The sequence below is a fragment of the Planococcus citri genome, chromosome 1 (genome assembly GCF_950023065.1).
Source record: "Planococcus citri chromosome 1, ihPlaCitr1.1, whole genome shotgun sequence".
NCBI classification, from domain to species: Eukaryota; Metazoa; Arthropoda; class Insecta; order Hemiptera; family Pseudococcidae; genus Planococcus; species Planococcus citri.
This window is the reverse complement of record NC_088677.1, coordinates 44,005,435-44,026,266: the sequence shown is the minus strand read 5'-3', so window position 1 is coordinate 44,026,266 and position 20,832 is coordinate 44,005,435. Positions and strand designations below refer to the sequence as shown.

The 20,832-nt window shown below is 33.3% G+C and overlaps 1 protein-coding gene across 1 annotated transcript in view; it reads right to left on the bottom strand.

The window, feature by feature from the left end:
- Window positions 1-20,832, bottom strand: part of LOC135832148 (uncharacterized) — a 231,847-nt gene that overhangs the window by 188,827 nt on the left and 22,188 nt on the right. The window contains exon 2 of the mRNA XM_065345184.1: window positions 1,281-1,345. The gene's annotated coding sequence lies outside the window, so the exon portion shown is untranslated. The remainder of the gene's footprint in view (window positions 1-1,280; window positions 1,346-20,832) is intronic.

The window sequence follows — 20,832 nt, the reverse complement described above, 5'->3', positions numbered from 1 at the left end:
TAAGTATTCAAATGATTCAATCTCACAAACAAAATCTACTTGTCTCAGAAAACGTTCAAAACAGAGATGTAACTTCAATGCATTAAATTTTTCGTTTTTATGTTTTCTCTTATTTAAAAAAAAAGAAAGAAAAATGAAAATTCTATATGTATTTTTTAATACAATATGTAATTATCGATTTTTCTGAAATTCGTAGACACCTTTTCATTATGGTGGAAACGTCAGAAATATCACCCAAACTGGTAGGTAGGTACTGAAGACTCCAAAAACCATTTGATGAATTATGTACCTATTACTCGAAACTCGAGTTATCGTTTGTACAAACTTTTGGCAATGGGTACATTTAAGAACGTATGTACAGTAAAAATGAACTGCAAAAATATTTTTTCAGTTTCAGAAACAATATCTCTCGATATTTAATTGTTGCGAATGTTCTTGATGTTTTGCCATATTCGGCGACGCGAAATATTTGAGAAGAAAACTTTTTCAAAACACGGATTTACCCAAAAATGAGCGATTTGCAAATTTCAACCACTCAGTAGAGCATTGAAATGGGCCTTGGATTTTGATGGCAGTGACCTAGGTCGACGAGAAGAATCTCAAATTCTATCTGTTTGAACTGGACCATTTTTTTCAAAACAGGTGAGGTAGGGACTAGTGCTGAGAAACCACGATTTTTTTCTCGAAAATACCCCCTCTTTGAGGACCCACATCACCCCTTCAGTGGCACCTCTGGAGCAAAAAAAATTTCTGGGTGTCTTTCGACTCGAAATGAAGATCTCTATTGAATTTGGTCGAAATCATCTGACATTTATTTTTTGCGAATTCATAAATAAATATGTCTCAATTTCTTGACACATTTATCAGGTAATCAATTACATAGAAATAGAAATGGTTTTGGGCTCAAGATTTCTATAATTTGAAATAATATCAAACTCTTAAAATGACCGTATAAAAAACAGTCTTGCTTTGCTTGACTGATTTTTTACTTCCATTCTAACAGTACGGGTACCTAGATAGAAAAATTCAGTTTTTTTCCTACGTGGCTTGAGGTGGGTAGCATATTAAATTAGATATGCATCTCCAGAAGGCATCCTTTTCGTTTTGGTGCGGTAATCGATCAAAATTCAATCAAGTCTTTCGACTGCCAGAGGCGTTGGTGACTATATGTATGTAGTACTTACCTATGCACCTAATCGCTATTTAAAAATTGATGAACTTGAAACTGCTCTTGAGAAATTTATGGTATGTATGTACTATGTAGTTAAAAATTTACTCACCATTTACGATGTTGAACACTTCATTGATGATTTTTTAAGATGGGTTTGGCAAACACGACCGAAATCTGAAAATGAAAAACAAAAATATATCAAATTTTCAAGTCGTTAAACATGGAAGTCAGATATCTTGACCTTGACAAATACCTACACAACTCTTTTAAGAATTACAAATCCCATACAAATTTTTTCCTTCTAAATACCCCTCGGGAAAAATTCAATTGCATTTCATACATCATGCATCGTAAAAGTAATCATTTCAATACCCTACATAAAGAACTCTGTGTAGTCACCTAGTACCTATAAAACATTTTCTGTATCGTGCTCACAAAACTACTCGTAAATCACACCACACAGTTTTGCTATTTGAGAAATCTTAACTGAAAGAACTTGAAGAAAATTTATGGGATTTTGTTGATCTATATGGTCGGTCACATTGTCACAGGTCGCAGATAAATATATTTTTGAAAATTTTATTGAAAATCATGTCGGTAATAATATTTTGTTTATTAAATTGATGATAATTTGATCGTAAAATTTTCAAAACAATTTCCCAACTGATATGTAATTCTGGAAAATTGTCGTCATTAAAGTTTTATTTCTAAAAATTTCAGCTAGTTTTCATTTTAGAACGAACTTTTTTTTTTTATAGTTGCAGTGACAGTAAAACATTTCAATTTTAAGGAAAAAATAATACTGATACATTTTATCAGGCTCACGTAGTACGATTAAAGACAAACATACAAGTTTATTGTAGTCGAAAGTTTTCCAACTTTTAAATATGTATTGGGAAATATACTAAATTTTTCACGTTCAACGACCTAGTATCAGCGTAAATCCTAGAGTTCTGTGCATTTTTATGTTTCAAAAAATTCATAATATGGTCCAATGCGTCGTATCGTAGCATAGCTTTATAACAATAGGTAGTAGGTACCTACCTACGTTTAAAGCAATTTTCTCTTTATCAAGGTCACGATGCATATTTTTTAATGGTACATAAAATGTAAGTAAGTATGCAGATTTGTACTACTCTTAACACACATACGAGTACAAAGTATAGGTAGGAACTTATGCCTATGGGTGAGCGTCTGTTATGCGCAGATACCCACATCAAAAATAATAGCAAACAAAGTACATACATATGTATGTATCTAAAAATATTATTCATCAAAAATCTACTTGAATGTAAAATTAAAGATCTTATTATATCGTTGTGTTTCTATAGCTAGCTATTGTCAAAACATTTCATCGACGATAAGAGAATGTTTACCATTTCTGTAAAAACTTTGTCTATACGTGTTAATAGGTATAATATAGACAGATTATACATACTTATGTATCATACAAGTGAGAGTTATATGAGTAATAGTGCACCCTGTTTTCAATCGTCTCGATCGCGATCGGGTCCGCCAATGTTACCACGTCCAACCCATTCCGGCTTCTTTAGTTTCATTGTTTTTATATTCATTGATACTTCACCCCAATACTTTACTCAAAAATGTGATTTAAAACGATATTTATGCAACGCAACCAATTATGTTATGCATTTGGATGAGGCTTCAAACAAAATAGGTACCTATAGGTACTCGTATATTTGAAAAGTTGGGCGTCATCGCTAAAATCAAGTAACAATTTTTAATTTATTCAGCCGGAATATTTTCAACGATAAAAAATTAAATGAAAAGTTCGAGTTGGTAAGTGGTAAGTTTGCTCTATTTTGAGAAAACGCTTATTAAACCAGCTATAACCAAATATACTTCAAGTATAGACATGTACATGTAGGCTGCGTAACTATTTTCCGAATTTCAAGTTTCGTTCGTTTCGTTAATTTAAAGAGGAATGTTATGGTTCGAGAATTAATTGGAGTGATATTTCCATCTTCGGAAGCTCTAAGCCTATATCCTCTGAAAATTTTATATGTATGGTTAGACTTTAACGTTGATGAATTTCCGTTCGCGAAATTCCGACATTTGAAATGATATTTTCCAACATCAAAATACATATTGAATTTCATCCCATCGTAATAACAACTACGAAATTTTCATTCATCGGCAAATAATCTACCAGCATATGTACAATAGAATAGATAAATTCATGCTTCGAGTTCACTTTGAACGAATTAAGTAAGGAGCCTGATACACTTATGAAGGTGCATTCACAAAATATATACTCGTGTAATTTTGTCCGACTTAGTACATACTATTACATACATAATAAGGAATTTTCAAAGAAAAAAGTGGACAATTTCTCCAGTATGTAGGCTAGATACTAAATATTTGTGTCTACCTTTGTAGGAATATCTATTAATTTGTATTGGTAAAAGAGAGGATTGTTTTTTCGGTTTCGATTCACGGCATCAGAGATACCCGCGATTAGGGGAAGAGAAACCAGCAAGAAAAAATTAAATCATATTCTACGTAAGCCTGTAGGGTAAATGTGCCTAAGTTTGCGCGCTTCCTAAGATTGCGCAGTAACGATTTCTCAGAACCAGTGAGAGTTACAACATTGATACCGCCTTTACTTGAAAGAAGAATCAAAATGACCACACTTCACGTTTTTTGGTGATGGTAGCACCAAGTGTCGCGAAATGACAAGCGAAAAACTTTTTTTTTCTAATTTTTTTATAACTTTTCCAATAAAAGTCGCTTGTGATAATTTTTATGGAAATGGCAGTAGAAATCTAAATAAGCTATTTTTAGATTCGTCATTGTCTGGGGATTATATCAAGCACATATTTCAAGTACTTTCTGCTTTAATTAGGTTTCAATTTTTCAATTTCTTAAAAAAACACCCCTGTGCCTAAGATTGCGATTTTTATTTTTTGCTACTTTTCTAAGACTAATAATGATACTTTTCAAAATTATCATTAAGAATCCAATTTATTTGAATGAAATGACACCTTATACACGTATATCGAGTTTACTCCTTGTCAAAAGCTAGGGAGAAATGGGTGTAATGCTGGAAATACCAGATATGAGCGCATTTCCAGTGTGGTTCACTCAGAAGTTTCAAATGCACGTTCGTGTGACACATTTTGTTTGCTTTCATCATTAATTAAACAATATTGACGAATTTCTATGTTTTTCACTGGTGCACAATCTTGAGAAGGTGAATGCGCAATCTTAGGAAGGCATATGCAGGCGCGGACTGGGTCGAAAGGGGGCCCACCGGGAAATCTCAGATAAACGAGTTTTGATTTTGCCCGAGCGAAGCGAGAGCGAAAATTTTTCGAAAAAAGTGGTTCAAAAAACAGAAAAAGTCCAACTTTGCATGTTTTATCTTAAATTTTCCCTAGCGAGGGCCCATCGTCTACCCCAAGGGCCCATTTTTTTCATTTTTTTGGAGGGGCCCACCGGGAAACTCCCGGTATCCCGCTAGGGCCAGTCCGCGCCTGGGCATATGCCTAAGTTTGCGCATTTGACTTTTTTTGGTTTTTGGTCAAAATATCAAAAACTAAATCGATTAAAAATTTGATTTCTGGGGCAAATCATAGCCAAATGTTTGAGGAACCTTCTGTACAAATTTCAATATTCTAGCTGCTTTTCATAAAAAGTAGTGGCTGTTTGAAAATTAGGTGCGCAAACTTAGGCACATTTACCCTAAGCGTCCAACCGTCCATTAAAAATAGGCCTACTTACTACTATGTGTATTTGTCAAGGCTCTTCATTTTTTTTTCTATTAAAGCATTGGCGCAAATAGAAAGGATACCTACTGGAGGGATAGGGTAGTATAGGTTAGTAATAAAAGTTGAATCTCAAAAATACGAGTAATAAGATCATATTCGTATTCAGTACCTACACAAAAACATCCAAATGGTGGCCGGAGGTGGATGTCTCTTCTCATTGAAAATGTTCATTTAGAGAGTTCAACTTTCAATCCAAAACGTAAAAAGTGACCATTCTGAATCAAAATCGTACTCGGCCAACATAACCCCGCGATACTGTCTCGTCTTCAAATCTCGCTTTCCGGCATTATTTTATAGGCGTTAATAGAATTGCATAACCAGTTTGCCGTAAATACGCTAGCGATCTTTTCCTGCGATTTATTTATTCCTCAATCAACATGAACAAAAATTGAGTCATATTATTCTGATTTTGCTAATTTTTTTTTTTTTTTTTTTTAAATTCCACTTCGATGGTCGAGGGAAATAACCACCGTCATTCTCGCTTCAACCTTCAGGGCGCGGCGTGGCGGGAGGAGCCTCGTAATTTCCAACGAATTTTATGAACTAGTAGATTCAAAATTGATGATTAAAATTTATTCCAACTTCTTAATTACACAGAAAAGGACGAGGATATATTATCTGAAATTTGTATAATTTCAAAAGCTCATTACCGATTTACTATATGTTTATTTTTAGGGAAATAAAAAATATCAGAAAATGAAGGGCGAGTAAAAACGATGTCTCGTCATTTATGATTTATTTTTACGACGAAACTAATAATATATGAGCGTAAAATTTGTACCGACAAAAAATGCTCTCAAACATTCCTTTCACGCTCAGTTTTTATTAGAAATTTTTATAAATTGTATCAAGTTACAAGTTGACATGCATGGATATAACTATCCGACTAACAACCAAACTGTCTTCATTTTGTAAATTGATCCAGTATTGTAGATTTCTTTCTACGTAGAACATTTTCCAACTTATTCCTTTATCACGCGTATTTACAAATGAAACTTGAATAAAAATTTCAAGTTTTGATATTATTTTTAAATGCTCAACACGTTTCAACGAAAGGAATCCGATCAACGTGTCATTTTAAAACAACCTTTGAAACGAACATCTCGCGGTAATATCTGCGAACATGATACGCTGGACGTGGTAAATTTTTCAAAAATAAAACGGTTAATTTTTCACGAATGTTTACCATTTTACAAGTGCTTGAAGGCCAATTTAAAATCTCTACGGTGTTTTAATGTTTATAGTTGGCTGTATTTCCAGGTTATTCGGTAATACTCGATGTAGAAACTGCTGTGTTACATGGATATCACGCGATGAAAATTTTATAATGCCAGAGCTGGGCATGTTTTAAAGAGTTCATTCCTTCGAATTTGGAATTATAGACCGTAAAATGTATTTTTATGTTGATATTTTCCAAGTCATGTGTAAGTATCTCTCTATGTACCTACTGTTTTTATTGATCGGTTGGTGTTTTTTTTTTTTTTTTTTTTTTTTTTTTTTCAATTACCTATTCAACGAAGTGTGAATGAATTCGCAATTTCGAAGCGATTTCTACGACAATAAAATACCAAAATCGGAGAAAACAACTCATAAACGTTGAAATATATCTGTTATTTATTCGTAAACTTGAGATTGTTATCTTTAAATCTCGATTTTCTTCGCGAACATTTGCGTAGAAAGTGCAAACGGGTGAATTATGATTGTTTGGCGCCCTCTTCATTATGATTAAAAAAGAATCCCATCAACTATTTGCTACCTACCCCTTTTCATTAAAAATATATCATGATTTTGAAATACGATAAACCTAAGATGTATATGCGTTCATTTCAACAGATCATTCAGGCATAGAGAGCTCTGATATGTTGCTTTAAATCGTGGACAACATCGAGTTGTTTTACAGATATTTTTTCCAAGTTTAAACTTGGTGCTGTGTTTCAAAATGAGTCAACATGAAGTACGTATCTGTGCTGAAGTACCTATACTTTCTAACAAACAATAGTGACAACAGATTAGTACGAAAGATGGAGCTTCAATGAACTCGAGAACTTCGATATTAGAGCGATGCTATTTAAACACAAGTGATAGATTTAGATTTTATTCGTGTTTGTTTCGACGCTAGTCATGATTCCAGAGGTCGAATAAAAAACAGAAAATAATGGCCGAATATAAACAAAAATTTCCTTCTCGCTGTAAAACAACACGGCGATAAAATCTTCTATGTTGGCCTATTTAGAAATGGTAGTATTGCGAAAAGAAATGAGTCACAGTGAAACAAATTCAACTGCCCCCCCTCGACACGAAAACAACATCGAAAAAAAATGAAGCGGAAATCTATTTCAGAAACTATTCCTATAATGAAGGAAACATTACGTCGGGCAATTCAATAAAATTACTTCTTCAAGTTGAAATTACAATTTCGTACAAATTTTGTAACTTCCATTTCAACATCAAAGTTTTTACACGCGCAAAACAAAAGAAAAACGACCGACAAAAGAATAAAGTTGTTCTAAAAATCTGCAGCAGGTGTAAAGTGACTACCATGAAAATGCAATTTTATCACTCAACATCTATCCCGAAAGAACGGTAGTCTTTTTTTTTTTTCTTGTTAACTTTATAAAACAGCAATACAGCGACGAGTTGGAATGTGTTAAGACTCGAAACCTCTTGAACCATATTTCTCTTTCGTTCTGTTTAAGAAAAATATTAGTAAAGCTGACAGCATTATTTTTAAAAACAAAAACACACGTTTTCCTCGTTGTTTGTGAACTTCAGCTTTCAATATGTACTTACACAATACGGTGTACATTCCTTTTCATGAATTTCAACGTGAAATATTCAACTCATTGTAATAATACAGGTACGAGTATAAGTAAATATGCAAGCGCCATTTTACGTAGATTGCTATTTTCAATTGTAAATTTTTTCGTGAAACCCATGTCGCATAACATTGCAGTTACATTTCAAAGAACGTTTAAGCACGTCGCTGACCATTGTGGTTTTTAGTTAAATACCATACGCCTTTACCTATACCATAAGTATTGCATAGTAAAACTCATTAATCTCTGACAACAATAGGTGGGTACCTTCGTAAGGCAGAATAGGCAGAAGATAGGAGTCGAGTTTTAAACGTGAAATAAGTAAAATTTCGTTTGGCAAAGGCCGACAATGGTCTAAACAAGTTAAATTTCAAGTTTGTAATAATTATTGTCAACTTAATGGGGGTGCCAGGAATTAAATTCATTTTAAATATAGCCTATAGGTACCTACACGAATATTTCAACATAAAATCAAAGTTTTCTAATTACTGATACTCGAATAAAGTCACCTTCATTAATAGTCGACCAAAGTTAATTATCCAATTTCGTCGTCGACTCGAATGAAAATTCGAATGGTTTTTTGAAATTCTAATTTAATCTGTAGATACTTCGATGGCCCGTTGAAGATTAAAAAAATTCCTAGTACGGAATCATAGTAGAATGGACTTTGGATTTTATGCATTCAGTGTTTACAAAACGAAGCGAGAAAAAAAAGGAAGCGTTAAATTTAATAAACAAGCCTTCTTAAAGTACCGGAAAAGCATCGACTTTGGTTTTATCTCGTATTTCAGTCAGTCTTTGCTTTTCTATTTACATTTCTCAATCTTCAAAATCCCTTTTGTTATCTAAATTGAATAAATACTTTTCTTCGGCACTTTATAATGCCGCTTTTATTACCTCAAGCCGTGAAATACGGTGAGAATCACGTGATTTACTCGCATTCTAGCATTACTTACTTAGTATTTTAATTCACAATTTCTTATTCCATCAATTTATGCGCCGCACAGTGGCATCTCAGTTGCCGATCTCATGACAAAATGTAAACTTAGTTGCATTTGCTTCCATTAAAAAATTATTCTACTTAATACAGAATCAAAAAATGTGAATAAACAGTGGTGCCTATCTCATCAAAGTACCTACCAACATGTGAGTATACGTTATAGGTGGGTATCTTCTTTGATCTCAGCTGAGGTTTTCATGCTCCTAATTGCGGATATTTGACTGTAAAAACACATAATTTTTAACTACACCTAAATAAAAAAGGTCCATTTCAGCTTCAGCCCACACATCCGTTATAGAGAGAGGGAGTGAAAAGTGAAATCTAAACCGCTAGGTACACCTCCCCTTATAGACTGATTGAACTCGTTGGTGCAGCTCCCCCTTACCTATCGTTTCAAATCACCACGGGATTTTTTGAGTAAGTATAGTATGTGCAGATTTTTACTTTTTAAATTTGCTTTTTATCAAGTCTTAGTGCCCGATACTGCGTGTTTTAAAACAATTCCAAGTTCTGCGTTGAACCCCTTTCATAAGCATTCAACGCGTTCAAATCAGTGGCAGCTTTTTCGATACTATACTATTCTCAACAAAAAGCATGCTTTTCGGCTTTCGGCTACCTCGGCTGAATCTGGTATAGCATTCGGCTACCATCATATAGTAATAAGTATACCTATGTTGAATGCAAGTACATAATACATAGAACAAGAAAACACGTGTCTTTGGTCGTGGCCATGGTGGGATTTGGACTTCTAACTTTGAAGTGAAAAATTTTGGCTCCAGCTTCGAGTGCATTGATGAAAGTAAAACATTATCCGCAATAGTCATTTTTAGTAGGTATAAAATATTCAGGCTTGCTTCAACTGTATTCAGAAAAAGAAAAACGTCAAACACGTTTCACAATGAAATTACGTTTTCAGATGAAAAACAAACAATAAGGTGAGGTACATATATTGGTACGTATATGGTAGTATGTAATCTTACATTGATTTTTAATTCCTTGGGATCGAGTATATCCACTCGTATTACCTAGTTAACGAATTAATATTTTTTGAAATAATTTCAAGCAACATGTCTGATCGTGAATAAAGAAATCGTATCTTTATCCAGGTATCAAATGAAACGTCAGCCGTTAGATGAATATAAACCAACAAACCATCTACTCTTATAGATGAGCCAGAATAAAACCTTCGTAACTGTTGGACGTACGATTAGGTGGGTAAGTATTTGTAAGTGAGAAAAACGCAGAAATTTGGACAGAAATTCACATATCAGTACGAGCGAGAGCTTTTATCACGTCTTCTCGAACAATAATATAATCTATGGTAACAAGAATATTTTTACTTGACTGACACCCTCGAGGTTTGCATTTCTGAAATGAAAAATTTTTCTTCGGTGTTTTCTAATTTGAATAATAAAATTTTAGCCAAATGCTTGGAGAGCGTTAATAACTCATTTTAATTTCCTTGCTAAAAATTTATCATTGAAAAGACTCGAGCGGATTAATTATTATCAGAAAGTGTTTGCAAATTAGGCCACATAAATAATTACAGGGTAGATACCGGTGGGAAATTTCATCTACACGTTAGTTATGATTTTACCACAAATCGTAAGTATAATGGAGGAAAACAGGGGTCAGCAACATGTGTAAGGTCTCGACTACTCATATTTGAACACTTTTCGACTAATTTACGTACTCGTACTACAGTTTCGGTGAACTTTAAGATGCTTTAATAATAAAAATATCTTTGTTTCTTTAGATCTGTATATTTATCCGGTACCTATCGAGAGCATACTCAACTCAAAATAAGACGAATAATAGGTTCCCTGCATAACACTCTGCCCTTAATGTCAAAAGAGCTGTGTAACACGTATTTTGACGTCGTTTTTTTTGCTTTTTTTTCATCTTCTCCTTTTTAGTGTGCGTAGCACACTATTATTTTATGTAGATTTTTTCATGTTAATTACACCGTAAGCAAGTAAGTATAGGAATAGACTCACATTAGATGAATCAATTGAATCGATGAGAACTGAAAGGGATCCAGTCACATTTTCGCATTTTCCAGGAAACACAAAAAATTGATTTGGGTACCTATTCAAAAACTAAAAACGTTTGGGAAACACACGTTTAGTTAACTTATATTATTGAAAGAGGATCCCAAGACACAATTTTTAATGCAATTGCGGGGCAAAAAATCATACCCACTGCTAGTTCTCAGTCATCAAAATTTTTTCTATTATCGCTCGGACGTGAATAGGACTTTGTGCCTCATTAAAGTTCATCTTTTTGCTGGTTGTACCAATCGAATTAACCACAACTGAGAACACCTCGGAAAAATTGAACATTTTGTAAATCAGTTTGATATTATTCGTTTGAAAATCGATCATTTTCATGGTAGGTACCAAAAAACGTTCAAATGTCAAAAATGATAGTTTTTGAAGTTGTTTGTTAGGTACTTTTTCGTAATACTTACCTACAGCAAATTTTCCAAAAAATGTATCAAAATCATTTTTTTTGTTGAAAAAATATCATTTTTATACTCAACACGCTATTGCGATGTTGCCAAACAACACCTTTCCGGCAGTTTGCGAGAATCTGACAACGCCCGCGCCACCAGTCAATCCGCCGTGCTTCATTATCAGTACGCAAGTATCCGTGAAAAAATGAAAATTGTCAAAATGTGACTATCTACATAGGTAGTTAGGTACATACTTATGGTTAGATCCCTTTCAATTCTCATCGATTCAATTGTAATACAACCACATTTCCCTTCATTACGTAAGGAAGTATTGTCTTTTTCTTTATTTTTTGCAAGATGTACAACTTTTAATATTGGAGAATTAAAAGAAAATTAATGAAAAATCTTTATCCTGTTGATTTCCGAAAATCCCTTCTTCAGCTCTCCACAAACTTGTTTCACACCAAACGCAAAAAATTCGTAACACCGAATCAATTAATAATACTGGTATAAGTAGGTCTGTACCTACCTTAAATGAGGTGTTTTTATTGTTATTAATCATACTAGAACATTTTTTTCGGGAACAAAGTCAGTTTTTTCACAAAGGTATAATTATATGACGCCTGATGTTCCTGAAGACCCTTAAATCCATGTCACTAGGTAATTCACTACTTGAGTAGCATTAGCTGAAAAAAATATACTTACATACATGTATGCAACAAAAAGGCCTGGTAGCCTCAATTTGATAAATAAAATGAATTCACAATTGTTCGCTGTCCGCAATTTTTGTTTGTATTTCTATTAACAATACGAAAAATAAATCTTATAAATTTTATGACCTTTGTTCTTCATCCTTCAGCCAATGAAGCTTTAGCCTAAAAAAGGCAAGTGCAGAGTTTTAGAGACAAATGAATCTCTCTATTGTCCCTCGGGTGATAAATATTAGCAATAATCCTACATCCGAGTGACTTAACAACTTCCTATCTACCGTTGATCTAGTTAAGAAAACAAAGCGCTTAAAAAAAGCGCGCGCCTACACACACAATTAAACTTTATCACACGGATTTACTTATTTAACTGAATATTTGCGGTATTTATTCTTTGAAACAATTTCAGGTTAGCGACCGAAAAGCAGAAAGGTTTATAAATTGCGTGAAAACATTGTAATCGCTGGGCAAAATAACGTTCTGAGGGTTATTTCAAAAAGAAGTAGCATTGCTGTTTTAATACCCACAGCGAGTAAGTTTTCTTTCGGTTATTTCTAAAACTGTAAGCGAGGCTTAAACGTCTTTCAACGTTTGAAATAGACGGTGCATTAAAATGGTCATTACCGAGTTTTAAAGTAAATTATGGTTCAAAATTAAAGCTATCTCTTTAACAATAATTACATAATGACATTATAATGTAGGTCTTTTGTACATTACCTACATATGTATGTATATACGAGTAGAATGCTTTGCGCTGCATTTGAACAAACATTGATATCATTCCGAGCAGGGATGACCGACCAGGGGGGGGAGACTTCTTCTCCAATCATTTTGAAAGTTGGCAAAACTTGGCAATTTTGAATGTTCAATGATGAACTGAGAACTTTGCAATTTGTTAGTTGTGTTTAAAATTGTTAAAAACCACTATTTTTTCAAACAAAATTCCTCAAAAAATTGTCGCTCTCACTCAGCTCTGGCAATACATAGGTAAGTATGTAAGTATTTCAAACTTCTCTTAATATATTTTCTGAATTTCAAAAAACTCTTAATCTAAGAATAGGTATCTTTCAATTTTCCTAACTTCTTAATAAAAAATTAGCTGAATGTTACACAGATGCAAAGTGCGTATAAATTATCCACAAATTTTTCACGCCTTTGAAGTACCTAGGTATCATGTTGGAAGGGCCTTAAAAAATGCAGGGTTCATCTTACAAAAGTAGGTAACTGGCTGAGTTGTCGGAAAATTTGCGATTTTGGAGTTGGCATTTTCGATATCGCTCCCCCCCCCCTTGGTAAAATTGGTTTCTTTATTTAGCGAGCCTAACGAAATTTTTATGTATCACTTAAAATTTTATCATTTTCAATTTCCGGGTAGGAACCGCGAATCCGGATAGTTGTTGAACTCTAGTAGAATGCGATGCACTGGTGGAGATGTACGTATAAGTAGGTTACATCAAAACTGAGTGTACACGACGAGTAAAGTGCACACAAAATCTATATTCACGAATATACCTTTGAATGAAACTATTAAAAAATTAGCAAATTTTTATACCTGCCTACTGCATTGCATCGGAGAAGTTATTTTTCTCATATATGCCTACTCATACTTTACATATGTAGGCAGTACCTACCTAAGAATAAGAATAAATGTGTGCTATTATAAACACAAAATTTTAAGCAGCTCTTCAAACACAACTTTATACAGAGGGCTTTCATTTATTCGCTCTTCTGCTGTCATATACAGTAATAAGACTGGGGGCACTCTCAGTATATAAATTTAACAAAGAGAAAAACATCGCTCAACATACGAACGCTTAAAATATCATAACTTCTATTTAATTTGAATTTCACGAATACGTGGGAGAAAGATGAATTTTAGGTAGTAGGTACCTATACCTATAACTTTTCTAAATTAATTTACACCAGATTACGAAGGAAAAGGCTAGTACATATATACATATTGTGAAAAATACCTAATACTCATCGGTTAAATTTCAGGCTGAAAAAGGGAGTAACGAATATTCAATCATTTTCAAGTCAACACGAAACATGCTTCGTTAAAAATTTTGGTGCGTAGGTAGAAGGTTCCTCTACCTGCACCTCATATTTACAATTTACAACGAGATTCAAGTTTAAGTATCTCAAATTAATTCGAGCATTCACGAGGATGGTGGCCTCATTTTGTGGAAGAAAACTCGAAAATTGAAATTTAGAATCTAAATATTAACAAAAACCAAAGTTTGGGCTTTTCTGTAATACAATAGAACCATATCTTTCAAGTTTGGCGAATCACTCAGGCACTGGTTTCTTAGATCTAATTTCGCTTTGATCATTCCACCTAAAAATATCCAAGGTCATGATCAATCGGTTTAAAATTGTTTTTTTTTCAACGAACATTGACATGATAGTCAATGACAATTCTAAACAGGTAGGTACATAGTAAGTAGGTGATTAAGTAAAAACGCTGTTAGAGAAGTTTTTGTCTTTTTTTTCTTCACAGCATGATTCGTTAAAAGTTTTGAATCGCAAAGTCGTACAGTGATTAGTATAGAAGATGATTCAATTTACGTTAAAACAGCCGAAAAGTTCGCTAGTGAGGTAAGTAAAATGTAGGTATACTTATGTAGGTACGTATAGGTGATAAATTTGAATGCAAAATACGAATTTCTTACGCTTTTCATTAGTAAAGACCCTCACACATGGCGAGGAAACGTTTGCATTTCGAACAAGATGGAAAATGCATGTTAAAGTATTCGACGCATCAAGTAGACCCCACATTTTCTATACCTCGTTCATCGCTTTCAACAATTACCTACTTAGATGCTCTATAAATACAGAATTTTTATCGAAAAGATGTTGATTTACGAGATCGTAAATTACTGCTAAGCGAAGGTGTTAGTAAAATTCGCTCAGACGTTAAAAGAATTCATTTTTTTAACGGATCTGTTTTGTGCGCATTTCTCATTACCTCGTAGGTGAACGGAGACTCAAAAATATCCATCACGAAAAATTCGAAGGCCACTTTTTCATTTTTCTTTCTTTCTTCAGTGGAAGGAATGAAATTTATCAGACGATAAACTGTAGGTAATACCTACCTAATGCAGGAATTCTAAATCCGCACAATACTGCGCTATTTGATACAAAATAGTTCATATGCATTTGAAGAACGATTGTTGAAACACAGAATGATAAATTTTTACAACTCGTTTCTTTGTTTTTTAGCGTTCATACGAAATATGTATTCCAACTTTCATGAACAGTAGATTTTCATGAATTTGAAAATATGCGTTTTAAAAACGTTTTCACACTTTGTTAAACGTTTCGGTGCTGTGATTTTCTCAATCTGTTTGAAAGAATTCTTTAAATTTTAGCCAGTAGTGTTTTTTTTTTTTTCGGTAATATTGAACGATACGCGTCGTTCGTTTCTGTTCAGGGCTCCAGAACGTCCTTCTTTTTTTTGGTTCATAGAATTTCAGAATAAAAGTGTAATTGAATCAGATTATTTTGTCAGCTCCATCGGGAAGTTATTTTGTAATGTTTAGACTACGTTTACGAGAGTTCAAGAGTAAAATAAAAAAATGTATCTTCCAGTTTCTAAACATTTCTTATTTACCCGTTGCGACGTGTAGGCGAATTTATAACTTGATAGGCTAAATCGCTCTTTGTTATTTGTAATATTTTGTCAACATATATCTATCTATTACCTCAGGTAAAAATGTTTCCGATTAATAGAACACATATACCTATACCTACATTATGTAAAGATGATCTTCTATCTTTTGTCAAGCCACCTATTTTTTTATCATTCGACGCCATCAACAGGAAAATAACAGTCGGGTGCTTTCATTTAATGATATAGTATCTGCCTATTTGTTGCTTTTGTTTAGCACATCTGGATACGTCGACATTTGCGATGAATTACTTTGAAAAAGACTTTCGCGTACTTACTCGCACACGAATATTTTTTAATAAACAGTGCGACGAAAAATAGCTACGACTGAATGTAAGGTAAATGAACAGAAGAAGCAACCTTAGGCGGTGAATTCAACACGCAACTGAATTCAAAAGTTTTCAACTTTTCCGTTGAAATTGTTTTCTGGGCGTATTTTTATCAAATAAGATACTCGTTTCAATTTCACCACGATCTATTTTTTTATTCAAGTCGACCTTTCGTTACATGCAGTATCGTAAACGGAAGACTCTAGTAGATATGTACCTATCTATCTATCTATCTATCTAGCTATCTATCTATAACTGGAGCTAAATTTACTAATTTTTCATGCAGAAAATTTTTTTACTTCTTCCTTCCAGGTATGTATCATGCGAAAAAACATTTAGGTAGGTACAGATTTTTCCGAAATCCCGTTTTAAACAGTTAGGTACAAAATGTGTTCATAATTTCATCAAGCTTGAAATTGAGCAGAGGAGAAATTTGAAATCATGAGGTGAAGATACTTCCAGCTTTTAGAATGAAACGTGAGACCGAGGTAAGCTTAACAATTTTCAAAGGAATTTCTCATTTCAATACCTAAAATAGGTACTTGTACCTATCAAATAATTTTTAAAATCATGTATACCTATCATAATTAATTTGAAGAATATGGAATTATAGATAGGTACTCGTATTTTGTTTTTAAAGGGGGAAGGGAAGCGGAAGTCTTTCTGTGTAGATGTTGGTCATTATCAATTTTTTCCATCTCAAAACCCATTACATAAGTACAATACTTACTGCTCAAATGAATCTACTTAAGAGAATACATAAATGATGCATCCTCGCATTTATTTCATCAATAAGAAGGTGTATAGGTAGTTATCAACTCACAACGTAAAACGAGAAAATCCCCCCCCCCCACAGTTCGATCTTCCAAACATACTCGTACTACATTTTTACTGGTAATATAATCATCTTTTACTTTAAAAAAATGTATGCAGGAACCTAGATTTGATTCAAAAAACATTTTTTATTATTGTATTCTTTTCTGCAATAATGTTCGACTTTTCTATTCACTTTTAAGTTACCTATGACTATGTCTGATAATCTAATGATTTTTCGTAAGTTCTTTTCAGTGTGTTAATTAACTTTTCAATAAAGTATGAGAACAAAAATTATTTGGGATGTAACTAGGTATGTGAAACCGAATACTCAGTGTCCATCGTCTTCAGGGAATTATGAGAAACCGTGGCATTCGGAATCTGAATGAAGATGAAAAACTTTAGAAACTTTAAAGGGGGAAAAAGTAATCGCAGAATCGTTTGAAATTGTAACAAATCGTACATATAGGTAGGTAGGTATCGTAATTTTAAAACAATATTATTTGAACAATTCGAATTCCTAACTACATACGTACCTATGCCCTTGGGATATATGTATAGTACGGCTACGTAGCTTAGGTATACCTACCCTACCATAAAAAATAAACGAATGTCACGATAAAATTAAAAAGCGTTAGGTAGAAATCTATTCATTAATAATTTGCCGTTCGTATTGTTGTTTTAAAATTCCGACTGGATGTCAATAAAAAACAAATCTCATTCAATTTTCGAAAACTACTGTTCAAAGTAAATGTACTCGTACCTACTCGTATGTTAGCTTAGCTAACAAACAAATTAAGTAGGTAGGTAGGTACCTATTCCGAATGTAGGGGTGTTGTAAAACAACGCTTTACAGATATAAAAACCAGTATAGCTTCTTCGGTTTCTACAAACAAACGGTAATAAATTTTATGTATAAAAATGTAAACAAAGGTAGTAGGTATAGGTACCTATTGCCTAAAGAAAGAAATTTAATTCCAAAAGTTGTTTTTTATTTTCTCTCTTGGTACAAATACTTTCGTGAAACGTTCTCACGAAGGCCTGTGTGGGTATTGACAATGTTGAATGTAAAAGTTTCCTTTGCACAGACATTTCTTTTATTCTTGTTCAAGATAACCAAAGTAGAAGCGTGTATTTGGAAAAAACTCTCGCGAAACGTATGAGAGAAGAATGTGAGATGAGATGAGTAACCAAACAAAGGGAGTTGTTGAAAGTATTATTCATCGATACACTCCACCTATAAGTGTGTACGAGTATATATAAGTATCATGCTTTAATACGCGTAATGAGCAAGAATTTAAGTTTTTCTCAATTCGCTCACAACTTCACAAGTTACACATGTTTCAATAGAAAAAAGTTGCTTAAGTATTTGTATTTTGCTGAAATACACTGTGGTACGTATAGATACAAATGCGAAAAATTTCCATCTCACGTGAAGTCTTTCTCTTCAGATAGGGAGCCAGATATGCTAAACAATTCATGAGAAAAGAATGCACTCAAATATTGAGTATTTTGAAATTATGAATGTTCAGATGTTGCAGCTTTGCACCTTTTTGATTTCAAATAAATTCATCATACCTTATACCTATTTTGGGATCTAGATATTTTTGGGTGCTTTGCTTTCATTATCTGAAAAAAAAAATTTATCCCTAATCGAAAATTTCTGAATCTTTAGGAATAGAACTTAGATAGGTACCTTACATCTCACAAAAACAAGTCGACCATCGCATTGCATATACCTATCTACCTGCGATTCGAAGTAATAATTGTACGATTATATCAAACTGAAACAAAACAAAAAAACATCAACATAAGTTGGATAAAATTTATGCAATAACACGTTTTTGTCATTCGTAAAATAATCCACCTATTCGTAGAAAAAGATTAACCATTTGACACGATGCTGAAAAAGAGAACGTGGAAAGCGCGAAAAGGAAAACTACCTATACTAAAACATTTATGAAATAATTTCACACGCATTGAAAACAACATAGCTTTCACAATTCAAATTTTATGAATGGAGTCCTACACAGTAGGCTGTACATAAGGAAATATTCGTGAGAATACATAATCAACCACCAAATTAATGTCCTCGTCATAGTGTGGGTGTAAAGTGTAAACGTCATTGCATTCTAAAATCAAAATGAATGAATAGAAATTATACCTACCAAGCATATGAATGAAAAACTCATTAAAAAGCGGAAATTTTTGGGAAAGTTCCAACTGGAGTAATACACATGAAAAAACAAGGTGCAGGGAAATCAATTTGCACTCTTGCAAAAACGACGTGGAAATTAATTCGATCATTTTCTATGCTTTGGGAATCAACTTACCAACTCCCCAAAGTAAGTAGGTAAGTATTCTTCTTCTTACATGCAATGCAACATATTTTTTTGAATAAAGTTTTAAAAAAGGTATAAAAGTCTGAGTCGATTTATATCAATGATAACGCGGAATACAAAATAGGTAAGTTCACAATTAGCGGACTACTTTAGACATCTGGTAAAATAAGCAAATAAATTCAGAGGGGCGAAAATTACTGCTTTTTTTAATCGAGGAGGAATTTGGACCTAACAATATATGTACTATTTGCATGGCAACAGCCAACAACGTCAGTATGGATTGTTAATGAGTCTTATGGGTGTTTCAATCGTGCAGCGTTTTGTGGTTCAATTTAAACCGAGTTTAGACCTCTGCGGAACGATGGAATTTATAGCATTTGAAACAGTACCACCGTTTGAATCTAAATGTCACCGATACATAAACTAGACACCATCGAACAATGGAACACTTTATCTGACAAATAATAAAGGGCATTATTTATAATATTATAACTTGAAACCAACCACCAAAAAATAAAACATGATCGGAATTTCCTAGGTGGGTTTTGAGTCGTACTCTTTGTCCCCAACGTGGGTGGTAACCTGACTTGGGCATTTGTAGGTAGGTACCTATACTTACAATTGTCTCGGTTCTATTCTAGCAAATATAGGTTTGTGAAACGAAAAGGAATTTTTGAAAACGGTTCAACACTTTTGTACTCCTTCATGCAAAATTAGTTAGCATCCCGAAAAATGGAATAAAATTATGAACAAACAAACATAGGGTTTCTTATCCTTGTGATAGGTACTCTTTATGGTAATATTTCCATAATGCACTAAACAATCGTTTTCATAATATGTAGGTACTTAATATAAAAAGCGCATAATAGTAAGAATATCTACTTATGTACCTACCTATATTACATACCTATTTATATGGAAAAAAAAATAAACAATGAAACAGATTCAGTGTAAGTGCGCCCAGTTTCAATTAAGTAAGTATGTAGTGTTGGTAATGCTAATGAGAATATTTTCATTGTGAACATACGCGAATATTTTAGTTTAGTTATTAGGTACGAAAATTCTCAAACTTCGCGTTTGGGGAGAAAAGTGGCCAAATTGGACAAAATGTTGATAATGTGTAAGTTTGGGCTTCCAATGATGTTGTACTTGAAAATGAAAGAATAAACTATTTCGAATTTGAAAATTTCCATCAATGTTTCCATATGTTCATTAATATTCTCAACAAAAATCAAAATTCGCGAATATTGCCAACACTAGGTAGTCTGAATAGGTACCTACGTTACCTAGGATTGAAGTCGAAATACATGGAGCTGCGGCTACATACAAATACCGATTTAGAATAAACAAATAATTTCCGTAAATATATCATGGGAAACTACCATATCTACTAGTAGGTATGTAATAACTACCTAATAACTTTGTATTGGTATTCTAACTTAGATACCAGAGAAAAAAGTTGAGATTGGAACAGTAAATGATGTTGCTTTCATTCCGAATGAAATACCGATCTAAAAAGTAGAATAAAGTGCATTGGACGGCTTATCAGGCCTATCTACCTACACTTACAATTCTTAATTTATTTCACAAAGTAGGTATCTGGCAAATACCTAGTATACATTCCTCATCTCGACGTCAAAAAATTAAAATGGGATTGCTGTAAAAGTCGCTACTTAACAGACGCTTTTCAACGTTTGGAAGTTTTATACGCATAAATTTAATAATAAATTTTAAAATA